At 49.1% G+C, this 15996-nt stretch overlaps 2 protein-coding genes and 1 pseudogene across 3 annotated transcripts in view; all 3 read right to left on the bottom strand.

The window, feature by feature from the left end:
• Nucleotides 1–15996, bottom strand: part of LOC135374138 (uncharacterized) — a 181980-nt gene that overhangs the window by 116067 nt on the left and 49917 nt on the right. The gene's annotated exons all lie outside the window — the stretch shown is intronic.
• The window catches only part of LOC135374141 (zinc finger protein 845-like), a 257280-nt gene that overhangs the window by 217526 nt on the left and 23758 nt on the right, over nucleotides 1–15996 (bottom strand). The gene's annotated exons all lie outside the window — the stretch shown is intronic.
• LOC135374126 (zinc finger protein 271-like) lies at nucleotides 9179–14415 on the bottom strand (annotated as a pseudogene).

The following is a 15996-nucleotide window of genomic DNA, read 5'->3' as shown; positions in this document are numbered from 1 at the left end:
TCTGCAGGGCAGATAGAGCACTTGTATGGCTTCTCGCCCGTGTGTGTCCGCTTGTGATCCTGTAGGTGCCCTCTCTGTTTGAACTCTGCAGGGCAGACATCGCATTTGTATGGCTTCTCGCCCGTGTGTGTCCGCTTGTGATCCCGTAGGGTCGAGCTCTGGCTGAACTCCGCAGTGCAGATATCGCACTTGTATGGCTTCTCGCCTGTGTGTATCCGCTTGTGACACTTTAGGAGCCCACTCCGTCTGAACTCCGCAGAGCAGACGTCACACTTGTATGGCTTCTCACCTGTGTGTCCGCTTGTGATCCTGTAGGTGCCCTCTCTGTTTGAACTCTGCAGGGCAGACATCGCACTTGTATGGCTTCTCGCCCGTGTGTATCCGCTTGTGATCTTGTAGGGTCGCGCTATAACTGAACTGAGCAGGGCAGAGATCGCACTTGTATGGCTTCTCGCCTGTGTGTGTCCGCTTGTGCCACTGTACGTGCTCTTTCCGGCTGAACTCCGCAGGGCAGACGTCGCACTTGTATGGTTTCTCACCCGTGTGTGTGTGCTTGTGATTCTGCAGGTGACCACTCCGGCTGAACTCCGCAGGGCAGACATCGCACTTGTATGGCTTCTCGCCTGTGTGTATCCGCTTGTGACACTGCAGGAGCCCACTCCGTCTGAACTCTGCAGAGCAGACGTCGCACTTGTATGGCTTCTCACCTGTGTGTGTCCGCTTGTGATCCTGCAGGTGACCACTCCGGCTGAACTCTGCAGGGCAGACATCACACTTATATGGTTTCTCTCCTGCGTGTGCCCGCTTGTGATCCTGCAGATGACCACTCCAGCTGAACTCCGTAGAGCAGACATTGCACCTGTATGGTTTCTCGCCCGTGTCTGTCTGCTTGTGACGCTGTAGACTCCCGCCGCTCTGGCTGAACTTTGCCGGGCAGGCGTCGCACTTGTATGGCTTTTCGTCACTGTGTGCTCGCTTACGACGTCGCGGGTGCGCAATCTGCCTAAATTGCAGAGGTCGCTCTTGTGCGACTTCTTGCCGGTATGTGTTCGACTGTGATTCCACAGGCTCCTGCTCTGGCGTAGCTGTGCAGGACAAAGATCGGAGGTGCATGACTTCTCTTCAGTATACTTTGACGCGTGGCTCTCGTCACTGCCAGACTGTGAGGATGCAGGGGGATAGATGTCAAGTAAAAAACCTTCCTCTGCCATCTGAACATCTGATGGAATAGCTGGACATATTTCAGACTCATTGTGACACTGTGGATACATGTGGTGTCTCGGGCTGTCTTTCGACATGTATGCAAGTGCACATGGCTTGCTCTGGCCTGGAAGACGCACAGTGGATCAATCGTTTGTAGTGGCTAGTAGAGTGTTGTCGAATTGTGGTTCAACGGTTATTGTGCTGACCTTCAACTGTGCCTTTGATGAAGTACATCCTGAAGGTTTGTGGTCACAAGTGCCTCTTGGCTGGTTGTTCACGTGGAGCAAAGCAGTGGTTTCTCTTGCTCCTGAAATTTTGTAAATCACGCGTTAAAAGGACATGCCAGTACAGGCACATCTCTGATTGGTGACTTTGTGAAAAGATTGATGGCGCCGCACTTGCTGTCACACTGTTCGCGTCAGACTCCGTAAATAATCACCCTTGTGTACTATTCAAACCCAAAGTTCAAAACGGCTGGAATTGATCGAGGTGGCCTTAGTTATCCAACAGATGAATTTCCTGGCTTTCTTAGGTGTCTCGAAGGTGCCGCTCAAAAGCTGCTACCTGAGCTGATGCAACTTCATTTCGCAACTTCACAGTAAACACCCATCTTTGGCCACCATACCTGCTCTTCTGGCAACATTGTGGGTAATTTTTAAGTAGCGACGCTACCCCATACACTCGGAGCTCTCTGTCACTCATAGTTTGGTGCTTCTACTAAACGGTCTTTTGAGAGCCGTGAACCAGTCCATGCACGAGCTCGACACTTGCCCCGGGAAAGTTCCCAGTGTGTCTCAATGGTTTTTCGGTGTCCCCTTCCTCCATAAGTCAAAGAGCCAGAGAAACATTTACGAGCCCTGTACTCTGGTGCCATTTTTTTTCAACCACGCACTACCTCTTTTGACCAGTTTTGAAAGCAAACAGGACACCTGTCGATTGACAGCGCCCGAAGCTTTAGAGTCAAACCCAATTCTTCCCCCGAATTTGCTCCCCGAATTGAAGGTTGCCACATTTACGCGGCAAGTTGCCCTCACTGAGACATCTGCAGCAGCGCACACTAATTCGCTCGACAGCAAATGCAGTTACATCAACGCTTGTACAGTAATGAAACAAGGGAAAGGGTGCAGGCTACCTGGTACAGATCCATGAAGACCGAGAGACACGGACACAGGAGACGACACACGTAAGTTCTCAGGCACCACAATAATTTATTGGTTCATCTGAACTTAAAAGCTAAAAATCTTCGAGGGGGTGCGAGAGGGATAAAAGACACATTACTAACTACCGTATTTTCACGCGTATTAGCCGCGGCTTATGCGCGATTTTTTTTTTCGCGTACGCTCTGCGGCTTATCCGCGGGTGCGGCTTATCTGATGGCTATTTTTCCCTGGTATTTTCCCGGATTATTGCCCGGATATTTGCCCGGATTAAATGAAAGGGCCGACAGTGCCTCATGTTTTTCGGAGCAGGACCGCCCTGCCAGTGCACGAACAATACCGAACAGGGGCGGGTCCACATTCGAGTGGACTGACCTTCCGAATACATTCCCCCACGCAGCTTTAACAAAAGGGGTGACAGTGATTAATGTCTCCTGGAACACCACTAACTCGTCAATCCACGAAAAACACGCAACAAGGGCACAATCCGATCTTAGTAGAACACTAGAACTGACCTCCTTTGTTATGCATTACGCCGACACCGGAATGTGAACCACGGGGTTTATGACCTTCCCTACGGTCTCCTTTGCCGGCAGACCCACAGGAAGGGTTCAATACACCTGACATCGGGATAAAACGTGGTCAGCTAAGCGTCAGTTCTCATTTGACCAGAGCAGCAGCATTCGTGGACACGGGCACGGCAGTTAGAGGTGAGGCATGGCTCCAACGCGGAGGCACAGCTACGACAGCGGCTTCAAACTAAAAGTCGTCGACGTCGCGGACCAGTACGGGAACAGGGCAGCTGGAAGGGAGTACGGCGTCGACGAGCGTTGAGCGTCTCTATTGATTTTGTTTGTGTATCACTGGTTTAGCGCACAAAGCAGTCGCGTCGTATTACCCGCGGCTTATCTGCGAGTGCGGCTTATCTGCAAAAACATTTTCAAAATGTATCTAAAAACGAGTTCTGCGGCTTATCTGCGGTGCGGCTAATACGCGTGAAAATACGGTAATCAGAGGCCCGAAACTGATTGACAGGTCGAGCCTCTTGTTTGGGACTCCTCCCGATGGCCAGACTCCCTTTTAAAGTGCCACTACAGAGTAAATCTTGTGTCTTTAGAATGATAAAAAAGATAAGTTACTGAACTCTTCTCGTCCCACTTTACATTCCCGCAAAAATATTTTGCTCTACGTGAAGCGAAAGCTAGAGAAAATTTTTATTTTTGAGAACCGTGACGTCCTATTACACTCCGACGGCACGCCCGGCTCTCATCTGGCAACGTTGTTGCCCTCCGCGTCTTCCGAAGGGTTCACTTTTTGTGAACGTGGCAGAGCCCACGTCACGTATGCCGTCGGACTGCCCCAACCTTAGAGGAAACGCGAAGGAGAGAGAAGACATCTCTCCTATTTTCCCCTCTTTCAATCATCCTCACATGAGTTCTCCCCGGCGTGATTCTCCCCCAGAACCCAGCCTTGTTGCTAGGAGATGAGTGCCCTCTCCAGAACGTGACATCATTGCAGTTTGTGGGCTTATGATTACGTCGCTCGCTCGCTGCGTCATCGAAAGTTGTGGAGACTCAGCAGATATTCAAAAACTGTCAGAAATGCACAGCGTTCGTAAACGGGATTGAAATTTTGCGTATAGAATCTTTGAGGCACCTTCTTTTCATGGACTAAATAATATAAACTTTGTTTTCAGAGTCCGGAGTGGCACTTTAATATACGGCTGCGTGCGGCGAAATGCCGTGTATGAAAACGGGAGTCTGGCCATTATTGGGACTCGACATACCTGGAGCTCAGGGCCAAAGATAAAGGGGGGGGGGCGAGTAGGGCGACCGCCTTAGACCCCGCGCACGAAGGCCTCAACCAGAGGTTACTTTTTTATATATATCGAGTATGTAGTTAATGGCACGCGCGATCTTCGACTAAATCAAAAATGAGAGAAGAATGTGTTATGTGCTGTTGCTTCATGTGATGAGAAAAAGTCACGATTTTAAGAAAAATCCTCCAACGCCGCAAGCTATACCGAGGATTTCGCACCCTTCTCTCCTGCTGCCATTTCCCGGACTGCTAAAATCTTCCACCGGGAAGGTCTTATCATTTCTTATCTTTTCATTACTGCTGGTGTGAAACAGGTCCCGCGATGTGTCTTTGCCTCAGGCCGGGCCCGCACACCCCTAGCACCTGCCCTGCTGTAGGTCCACCTACTTTTTGAGCTTTCTGGCCAATCCTTAGCCAAAACAAAGCTCGCATTAATCCCAGGTTATCCAAGATACGAGGGTTGATGAAAAAAATTCCCAGACTAGCCCTATAAAGATGCAACCCGATCGTTTATTCAAATTTCTGCCCTATTCCCTTCAAAGTAGGCTCCTTGGGTGCCTACACATGGCTCCTAGCGGCGCTGCCATTGTCGGAACATTTCCTGGAAGTCTCGTTCTTCCAGCCGCTGAAGCGCCTTCTGCTATTCCACCTGGATCATCTGGACGTCGTCAGATCGACGGCACTTCAGCGGCGACTTCAGCTTAGGGAACAGAAAGACGTCGCAGGGGGCCCAAGTCCGGCGAATAAGAGGGAGGGGAGCAACGATCATACCGTTACGTGCATGGAACTCCCGTGTTTTCAATGACGTGTGTGAGGGAGCATTGTCGTGGTGGAGCACCCAATTTCGTTCTGCACAGTTCTGGACGTTTTCGCATAAGTCCTTCCCCAGGCAACTCAAAATTTTGCAGTACAGTAGTTCAGAGTTAACAGTGTGGCCAGCAGGGACAAATTCTTGGTGCACAATTCCACGAATGTCGAAGAGAATGAAGAAAATGCAACACTTTCCGCCGTGCTGCTCGTGGTCTTCCTGACCGTTCATCATCGTCACTTCTAAGACGTGCTTGCCGCTCAAAACATGTTGTCCGGCTCACTGATTCATCGCCATAGGACTGCCGAATCATCTCAAACGTTTTCATAGCAGGTTTCTCAAGTTTGACACAAAAACATGACGTTTGTTCTCTGTTCATGTTTCATGATGAAATTGCAGACGGGGTCCTGCCTGTTACCAGAAAATTGGTAATAACTCTGGTGACAGAGTAGATCGGGATGCACGTCACGTTAAGGCTTGCTGTTCGTGCTTGTCGTCGCCATGCAGCAGACCAGTTATTGCTTCCTCAACTTCTACAATACTTTATACTTCAGCTTACCTTAGTATTTCTGTACAAGCGGTGGACATTCCACGGAGTTACATTCTGAGGTTGATCATCATCATCATTCTACGAGTTTTCATAGAAGCTTTTGTTGTCGTCCGCTACGGAAGTCGTACATACGCTTCTGCGCGTTCAGAATTCAAATTTCCATCATCCAATCGTGGTGCAGATCTCGCTTGCCGATAAGCAGCGCCCCTAGGGGATCGTGCGGACGGGCTCCTCATAGGGGTAGCCGATTATGACGTGGTCGTTATGATCTTGTAGGTCATGGTGGCACCACGTGGCACGCTGGTTGGTCAGGGCCACATCTCCCACCGCACTCTTCTGCTGCCCTATCCCGGTCAGCAATAAAAGCACTGCGAATCTTTTGGAGAACCCTCGTATATATCACCTGTATTCACTGGATGCATTCGTGTATTATGGTGTCTTGGATCGTGTTGTACTGTTTCTCGACACAAGCATCGGTTCATGAACAGCCAGTCCGATTTCAAACTGAAGTGCTGTCGTGAATTCTGGCTCGATGAACGTGTTCGACGTCGTCAGCGGTGAGAAGAAAATGGGATTAATGAAGCAGCAGCATTTAATGTTTGACGTGCAGCAGGCTAGGCCATGATGACTAAGAGATTGTGCGCAAGTATGTGACAGTTGTTCGTTGTTGGGAATAGGCTGTGTCGATATGTGTGTTTTGGAAGGTCGAACTTTGTTGCAGTGTGCCAGGAAGCACTGCGCAATGAACTCAGTACCCTCAATGTATGTAAATGCGTCAACTTGCCGATTGTGTCAGTATAATGACTCAAATAAATTTGTTAATTACAACACTTTTCACAGTTGCTTCGGATAACAGATAACCAGATCGGATTCGGATAACCAGATAACATCACGCTTATGACCAGGGATCGACAAAGTAACCCATGCACTGCTCTCAAGTTTTATGAGGAAAACTTACACACTTGCTTGACGTAACAATGAAACAAAATGTAATATGACGTTTCGGATGCCTGTTCGGGCATGATCATCAGAATGAAACGAGAAACAGTACGCCATCCGAGTTCTACTTATAGCTTAGTCATGACCTTGTAGAAATCAGGTAGTGGCCCTTTGTGACTGTTACATGCATTATCATTACGGTGAATGTGCAAAGATTCCAAAAATTTTCTTCAGGGTGTCGAACCGCAAAAAATACGGGTTCGGTTCGGGTTCGCGTTGTTTTGATTTCGTTCCGGTTCAGTTCCGGTTCGGCCACGCCAAAAACCGAACCGGTTCGCAGCCCCGAACCGGTTCGCGAACCGGTTCAACGCTTCCGTTTTATATGTTCCATAAAACTGCTTTTATCAGGAAATGCGTGGCTAATAGCTTACTGCTGTTGTCTGCATTGACGTCTTTAGCGGTGAGGTAGCTCTTTAGCGAGAGAAATAAGAAATGGATGAACACTTATTGCAAATAGAGTCCACGCTGATGAAGTGGTGTTGTCCCGCTACTTTCTGTTCCCAAAATCTCTTTTTCACACGCACAGTGCCAGCAAGATAAACTTAAAGGAAGCCTAATAAGATGGACAGCGTAAGATAGACGACAGTACTTGCCGGCACACTGCCTTCGCAGCGTGAATCGATCTGAAACCGTACTGAAGCATGTCGAAAATAAGCCTGCCAGCCTTACTCTGTCCAAGCTCACAGCAGTGTACTAGTTAATCCACCTCACAAAGGCAATGTATCACGACACAACTGCACTACCAATAAGCAGAACCACATTTACTTTTCAAACCACGACCAATCAAACAGGCACCGTTCTGCGTACGCTCCTTCTCCACTTCTCATGTTTCTGACTTGTTTAATTTTTACTGCTCTCGTGTAAAAAGAAATCTTGGGCGCTTATTTGATCACATATTCGTCGTGTAGAGCTACATAACTGGCCTACTCCATTCCTGTTGCATTCGTCCGCGTGGCACCTCGTCTCTGAAGAGTAGACGCCGCATCATCGCGTGCGTGGGGTGCCAGCCGCGGCGCTCACAAGGACAACTGCGCTTCAACATGTTAAAAAGATGCTGAAAGTATACTTACTATACGTCGTCGTCTGACTGCTAGGTGAAAATTTCTGAAATCCATGATATAGGCGCGTGATGATGATACCGATGTGTCTTCGTTCGGGGATAGAGAGGAACTCTTGTGCTGACTTCTATGTCCGAACCGTTTTGTTGCGAACCGGTTACCGCTATTATTTTTTATGGTTCTGCTCCGGTTCGGGTTCAGCAGTGTTCTGAAAATTTCGGTTCGGGTTCGGTTCCGGCAAAAATAACGGTTCGGGTACGGTTTTCGGTTCGGGTTCGGGTACGGTTTTCGGTTCGGGTTCGGTTCGACACCCTGATTTTCTTACACCCCATCTATGCTCGCGTGCCACGGTCTTTGCATTGTGAAAGTCAAGAGAATTACTTGTTTTTAGAACATGCTCGACAAGTTCTGTGCGGTGATTCACTGCCGGTGGTTTTGATACAGTGAACCGTCGTTATTATGACCATGGTCGTTCCCGAAAACTTTGGTCATAATGCGGGATTGTCATATTAACGGGGGAATTTGCAGAGGTTTCACAGCGTTGTTCCCCAGGAGTATGGTCGTAAAGCGCGTATGTCAGATTATCGGGGGTCATATTAACGAGGGTTCACTGTATGTGTTGCTGATGTTCTTTCAGTCTCGTGACTTTCTTTCTTCCAGATTCTCCCACGTAGCAGGCACTGCATTGTTCACATTCCAACCTGTATACAACACCAGATTCTTCCATATGGGGCACTGGGTCTTTGGGGTGACATAAAATATTATACAGTGTTTTGGTGGGTTTAAAGGCTCTGTGTATGCCAAGTGGTTTTAAAATTCTGCAGTTTGAAGCACTCGCCAAGCAAGAGAAACCGAACGTAGGCTATCAAGTGACATCCTCACCAAGAACCATTACGCTGTCGACTTCGTCAAAAGTACCATTTCTAGGACGTCTGATGATCACGAGAAGAACCCCACTCCTGAAAACATTGTATGCATTCTTTACGTTGGGGGCCTATCAGAAGCTGTGCGAAGAATTTTAAACCCACTTGGCATACACACAGCCTTTAAACCCATCAAAACACTGTATAATATTTTATGTCACCCCAAAGACCCTGCGCCCCACATCGAAGAATCTGGTGTTGTACAATGCAGTGCCTGCTACGTGGGAGAAACTGGAAGAAAGAATGCCACGAGACTGAAAGAACATCAGCAACAGATATCAAAACCACCGGCAGTGAATCACCGCACAGAAATTGTCGAGCACGTGCTACAACCCCGTCATTCTTTTGACTTTCACAATGCAAAGACCACGGCAGGGCCACTACCTGACTGCTACAAGGTCATGACTAAGCTATAAGTAGAACTCGAATGACAAACTGTTTCTTGTTTCATTCTGATGATGATGCCCGAACAGGCACCCGAAACGTCATATTACATTTTGTTTCATTGTTACGTCAAGTCAGCGTGTGTAAGTTTTCCTCATGGTCTCCCCTGGCTTTTGATCTATCTCCAATCTCAAGTGTTATGTTACCCGGAGAGTGCGCTAATATGCGGCATCATCGAGCACATTTATACGCTTCTACCATGTTCACGTGAGTGCGTGGCCTGTGGCTCAACTCATGCTTTATTTATGCTAGGGCCGAACTCGGCAGCACGTCTCAGCTTGTGCCGAAGCTTTCCGCTCTGGATGAATGCTGCAGGGCACACGTCGCACTTGTGCGGCTTTTCACCCGTGTGTGTCCACTTGCGATTCTGTAGGTCCTCATTTTGGCTGAACTCCGCAGGGCAGATATTGCACTTGTATGGCTTCTCGCCCATATGTGTCCGCTAGTGCTGCTGTAGGTTCCCACTGTAGCTGAACTCTGCAGCGCACATCTGACATTTGTATGGCTTCTCACCCGTGTGCGTCTGCTTGTGACGATGTAGGTTTGTGCTATGGATGAACTCCGTAGGGCAGACGTTGCACTTGTATGGCTTCTCGCCTGTGTGTGTCTGCATGTGATGCTGTACATTTATGCTCTCGCTGAACTCTGCAGGGCAGGCATTGCACTTCTATGGTTTCTCGCCCGTGTGTGTCTGCTTGTGACGTTTTAGGTTGCTGCTCCGGCTGAACTCTGCAGGGCAGACATTGCACTTATATGGCTTTTCGCCCGTGTGTGTCTGCTTGTGACGCTGTAGGTGGCCGCCCAATCTGAACTGCGCAGGGCATACATCGCACTTGTATGGCTTCTCTCCTGTGTGCGTGCGCATGTGACCCTGCAGATTCCCGCTCTGACTGAACCCTGCATGGCAGACATCGCACTTGTATGGCTTCTCACCCGTGTGTGTCTGCCTGTGACGTTGTAGGAGGCCGCTTCGGCTGAACTCTGCAGGACAGAAATTGCACTTGTATGGCTTCTCACCCGCGTGTGTCTGCTTGTGACGTTTTAGGTCGCTGCTCCGGCTGAACTCTGCAGGGCAGACATTGCACTTATATGGCTTTTCGCCCGTGTGTGTCTGCTTGTGACGCTGTAGGTGGCTGCCCAATCTGAACTGCGCAGGGCATACATCGCACTTGTATGGCTTCTCTCCTGTGTGCGTGCGCATGTGACCCTGTAGATTCCCGCTCTGACTGAACCCTGCATGGCAGACATCACACTTGTATGGCTTCTCACCCGTGTGTGTCTGCCTGTGACGTTGTAGGAGGCCGCTCCGGCTGAACTCTGCAGGACAGAAATTGCACTTGTATGGCTTTTCGCCCGTGTGTGTCTGCTTGTGACGTTTTAGGTCGCTGCTCCGGCTGAACTCTGCAGGGCAGACATTGCACTTATATGGCTTTTCGCCCGTGTGTGTCTGCTTGTGACGCTGTAGGTGGCCGCCCAATCTGAACTGCGCAGGGCATACATCGCACTTGTATGGCTTCTCTCCTGTGTGCGTGCGCATGTGACCCTGTAGATTCCCGCTCTGACTGAATCCTGCATGGCAGACATCGCACTTGTATGGCTTCTCACCCGTGTGTGTCTGCCTGTGACATTGTAGGTGGCCGCTCCGGCTGAACTTTGCAGGGCAGACATCGCACTTGTATGGCTTCTCGCCCGTGTGTCTCCGCTTGTGATGCTGTAGATAGCTGCTCCGGGTGAACTCTGCAGGGCAGACATCGCACTTGTATGGCTTCTCTCCTGTGTGCGTGCGCATGTGACCCTGTAGATGGCCGCCCTGCCTGAATTCTGCAGGACAGAAATTGCACTTGTATGGCTTCTCACCCGTGTGCGTCCGCTTGTGCTGCTGTAGATTCCCGCTTACGCTGAACTCTGCAGGACAGAGATTGCACTTGTATGGCTTCTCGCCCATGCGTGTCCGCCAGTGATACTTCAGTTGGGCACTCTGGGTGAACTGTGCAGGACAGAGATGGCATTTGTATGGCTTCTCACCCGTGTGTGTCTGCTTGTGACGTTTTAGGTGGCTGCTCCGGCTGAACTCTGCGGGGCAGACATCGCACTTATATGGCTTCTCGCCCGTGTGTGTCTGCTTGTGACGCTGTAGGTGGCCACCCAATCTGAACTGCGCAGGGCATACATCGCACTTGTATGGCTTCTCTCCTGTGTGCGTGCGCATGTGACCCTGTAGATTCCCGCTCTGACTGAACCTTGCAGGGCAGACATCGCACTTGTATGGCTTCTCACCCGTGTGTGTCTGCCTGTGACGTTGTAGGAGGCCGCTCCGGCTGAACTCTGCACGACAGAAATTGCACTTGTATGGCTTCTCACCCGCGTGTGTCCGCTTGTGCTGCTGTAGATTCCCGCTTACGCTGAACTCTGCAGGACAGAGATTGCACTTGTATGGCTTCTCGTCCTTGTGTGTCCGCCAGTGATACTTCAGTTGGGCACTCCGGGTGAACTGTGCAGGGCAGACATGGCATTTGTATGGCTTCTCACCCGTGCACGCTCGCTTACGAAGGCGCAACTGGTGCACAATCCGGTTGAACTTTGCGATGTGCTGGTCACTCGACCGCGAGAATGCAGGAAGAGAGGAGGAACAGATGACACACCCAGGCTCGCTTTGGTCTTGAAGCTGTTCTTCAGTGGCTCGACCGTTTGTAATGACTCGTGAAGTGCTGTCAAATTGTGGTTCAACGGTTATTGCGCTGATCTTGAACGGTGTCTCTGAAAAAGTGCAACCTGATGATTCTTCATCGCAAATGCCTCTGGGCTGGTCCTTTACGTGGAGCGAAGCAGCGGTTTCTCTTGCTCCTGAAATTTCGGAAATGGGACATTTAGAGGCCTTATCAGCACGGGCGCATCACTAATTCACAACTATTGGAAAAACCTTATGGTATCGCGTTTGCGGTCAAGCTATGCGCGTCCGCCTCAGCAAATAATCCTCCTTGTGACTCCCTCCGGTATTTTCTGTGAGGTAAAGTGAGGTGAGGAAAAACATCTGGGACGAAAACGGAGGTGATGGCAAAGATCGTGAGGGCATTTGCCCATCTCTGCCTGTATTCACTGGGGCGCTGCCATTTTGAGGAAACAAGGGTTGGATCACGTTGAAGAGGATATTCCCAGACAACGTGCCAACATAACAGATTCTGCGTCCCCTATTATCGGCGACGTGTTGGATGTAGGCCGGCATGTCGGGAAGAGGCGGAACAGCAGAAGCCGGCAGGAGTGCTTGCAAGCAGAAACCGACTGTAGGAACAGACTCCAGGTATCACAGAAATCCTGCTATTATATGTATTTTAAGTACAAGACATACTATAAGCTTGAATCAAGAACGAGCATGAATGTGTACGTGAATAAATGTCTGTTATAAAATGCAAATTTTTGGCCATCAATTGCTTTTTTCTAGCTATTTGCTCACAGTCGCAGTCTTTCCTATAGGCGTAACGACGACAACAACACATTCTTTTCGCGTAAACATTGACGCCGAAGCGCAATTTAAACGTGATTTGCAAGATAGTTGCAACAGAATGTATACATAAAGGGACGGTCTCATACCCCCTGCCCCTCTGATAAAGTGTATCACTGGATTGCACTTTGTTCAAAATGGGATACCGCAAGTTTACCCGACAAAGCACGTCACAGCTATTAATAACCAAATAAATTGATAATAATAATTAATAACCAAATTAAAGTGATAAAGATTGCAGAGCATGGCACGATCTGCATTTGCAACAATGAGAATGGTGACGTTGCCCTGCGGGAAAGCCTGTGACAGGACAGAGAAATCGTCCTCTTTTGTGCGTGTGTCCACTTTCAGAAACGACTGGGGACCACGCGGCGCCTCCTGTACATTCTCACTCAGCTTTCATGCGAAGAACATTCTAAGAAATGGCCGACACGGTCGTTTTGAACAACTACATAAATCCTCAGAGACAATTTAAAAGTCGCAGGATGACCTCCTCTCCTCCTTCACAAGTCTGAAGTCGACGGCCAACGGCGCGCACAGTCCGATTACAGCCTCCGACCAACGATTTCCATTACACTTCCCTTTGCAAACTGATCATGTTTCGGAATAAAGTGTCGCTGATGACGTACATCGAGAAGGAGTGAGTATTTATTTAAAAAACGTATTAAATACTCCCTCTCCTAACATTTCCCACACATCACTTCACACTTCTTACACCACATCACCACACACTCCTTACGTTTCCCATGCATCACCACCGAACCAACCTCCAATGTAACCCTTTTTGAGCCTCAGTCTGTTCATGCGTGCGACTTTTAAAATATCCAATAGAAACAGAATGTGATGGGATACAGACAGCATCTGTACAGCATTTGCACTCTGTGCATTACCACGTGCTTCTTCGTGTCTCCATGTTGGGGACATGTGACTGATGAAAACTGTCACTTAAACCAAAATTTGTCCATCGTAAAAAAGGGTCAGAACGAGATGTAAATCTTACGCAGAATTACGGTGCCACTAGTATTTTGCGAGTACGCTGTACGGATGGGCATATTTTTGACGATTACGAGCGCGCTGGGCCGCCCACCCAACACTATCACCCATGGAGCGCACCCGCTGCCGCAAAGCATTGGGGGAGAATCTGAGGAGCGAGTGACGTCCAATATCTCTCGAGCTCCACACGCGGCTGCCAGGTGAACGGATGAACACGGCGAATTCTGAATAAAGCCTGAAGATGTTCGATTCGTCGACAATATGTCTGCGCACTACTTGTCTCGTTTCACCCGCCTGCAAGCAGGCATAGACGGATTCGCGGCGAGAATAAGATTCCTGTATTTCGCAAACAACTGAAATATGACAGTCATCAAAAAAGTCAGACGTCAGCGAAACCTGAACTTCGCATCTCTCGATTACCATTCGAGCGCCGATGGCCAATACGGCAACGAAAACAACCACAGACTGGTGAGGCAAACAGCTTTGCAGATTATTTTCGCTTCCGTCTTCCTTTAATTGGACATACCCTTTCATGCGTATGAGTATGTGGTCTCTGTACTTGTACGGTTTCAATGCCAGGCCGTCCCCTACCTTTCTGAATAAGAATAAGAATAAGAATAGGTTCACGCACTGCCAGCAGCCATTTTGTTGTCCAGCTGGGGCCTGTTCACCCTGTGGCTGAACTCTGCAGGACAGAGGTTACAATCGTAGGGCTTCACACCTATGTACATCCACTTGTAACACGGCAGGTTTGTGCTCTGCAGTAAGTTTGCAGAACAGAGAACGCTCCTGTGTGGCTTTGCGCCTGTGTGTCTGTGGCTGAATTCTGCAGGACACACATCCCACTTCTAGATGTCCTCAGTTGCATGTGTCTGCTTGTGACCCCACAATTTGTCCTGTGGGGGAACCCTGCAATACAGAACACGCATGGCTTCTCTGTCATGTGTGTCCACTTACGGTCATGCAGATTCGTGTTCTTGTTGAATTCTGTGCGGTAGACACTGCTCTTTCATTTCACTTATTTAACCCTTAAAGGCCCGCACTTGTGTCAGGCTTCTCGGCCGCGTGTGGCGCTTTAAAGGAGCAGTCTAGAGGCCCACAACTTTTTTTCTGTTTTTGGTCAGTATGGAATGTTAGGCGGCCGAAAACAGTTTTCCCACAATTAGTGCAACCGTAGCTAAATTGGGACGCCTGCAATAGCTCCCCGAACCTCCCGCGCGCGAAACACCCTCCTTCGCCTTCACGATAGGCACGTGATGAGCGCCACCACACACGTCACTATGTGACGCAAGTGGTGAGGACGCTCCTCATTGGACTTGGGATCACATGATCGAGGTGAGCAACATCGCCCAGGCCGGAGCGTCTGCTACCGCTTGGGAGACGCCATGCGTTCTCCGGCTTCGTGATGTCCGAAACGGAGGTTGAAGGCTGTCAACGACACAACCACGATTTTTTGGGACTGCAGGCACCACGGGAAGAACGAGTGGTGCAGCCCGAAATTAACTGCGTTGGTAGAGCAAAAACCCCGTGCTTCTCGACAGTGTGCAGCCTGTCCGACATTTTTCACCGTGCAGTTGGTTCAGTGGCTAACAGGTGGCGACACAATACCGCTTCCACAATACCGCTTCGCAATAGCTTTCTGCTGCTGTGAATTCTGAGATTGCACAGAAGCCACGGATATATTACTCTTGTGATCGTAATCTTATTTTCTCAGGCTGCGTATATGCTTCTTCTTTTAAAGAAAACGTGATATAAATCATATAAATAATAGAAGTCAACAAGAAGCAGCTAGCAATGTTCGTAGCAGACGGTTTTTCCTACGAACGAATGAGGGGCTCTCTACCACGAACGTCACACTAGAGTGGGTGTGGTCTGCAGTTGGAGCGCTCCGGCCTGTCATCGCGGCAGCGATTTTCCAAATTAATTGCACCGTGGTGATACAACTTTGGACAGAAATATTTTGTGGGAATGCTTTTCACATACTGCTTTACAAGATGACAGCAGTTTTGGGCCATGATAGATACCACTTTAATGCTCCTTTAAGTTCGTGTGATGCTGGACTTTGAAAGGGAGTTCGCACTTGCAGGGCTTCCTGCACGTGTTTTTGCTCGTGATGCCGCACCCGTGTCCTGGTTGCAGGGCAGATGTCACACTGGTACAGCCTCGTGTCTCCACTTGTGATTCTGCAGCCTTTGTGCTTTTATTGAACACGGAAGAGCAGAGTTCACATATGTGTGGCTTCTCACTCGCATGTATCCCTTTTTTGATAGGACCATAGCTCAGCATTTGGAGCTGTGGAACTCATGATAACAATCACCTGATAGGCTGTAAGCTCATGCATGAGCGACTAACATGTATGTCCACATGGCTCGATAGCTAGGCACAGCTCGATCATGCTGTATAGTGCACTCACCATGTAACGTCGCACTTTTGAGCAAAAATCGGAAAACTCTTGCTTTGGTCATAGGTGTGATGTTAACCTTTGAGCGTGCTAATATGTGGCATCGAGCTCAGCGATATTCCATGTCGATTTTCAGGTAAGTT

The sequence above is a fragment of the Ornithodoros turicata genome, unplaced genomic scaffold (genome assembly GCF_037126465.1).
Source record: "Ornithodoros turicata isolate Travis unplaced genomic scaffold, ASM3712646v1 Chromosome44, whole genome shotgun sequence".
Lineage (NCBI taxonomy): Eukaryota > Metazoa > Arthropoda > Arachnida > Ixodida > Argasidae > Ornithodoros > Ornithodoros turicata.
The sequence above is the reverse complement of the archived record's forward strand: the minus strand, read 5'-3'. Positions and strand labels throughout refer to the sequence as shown.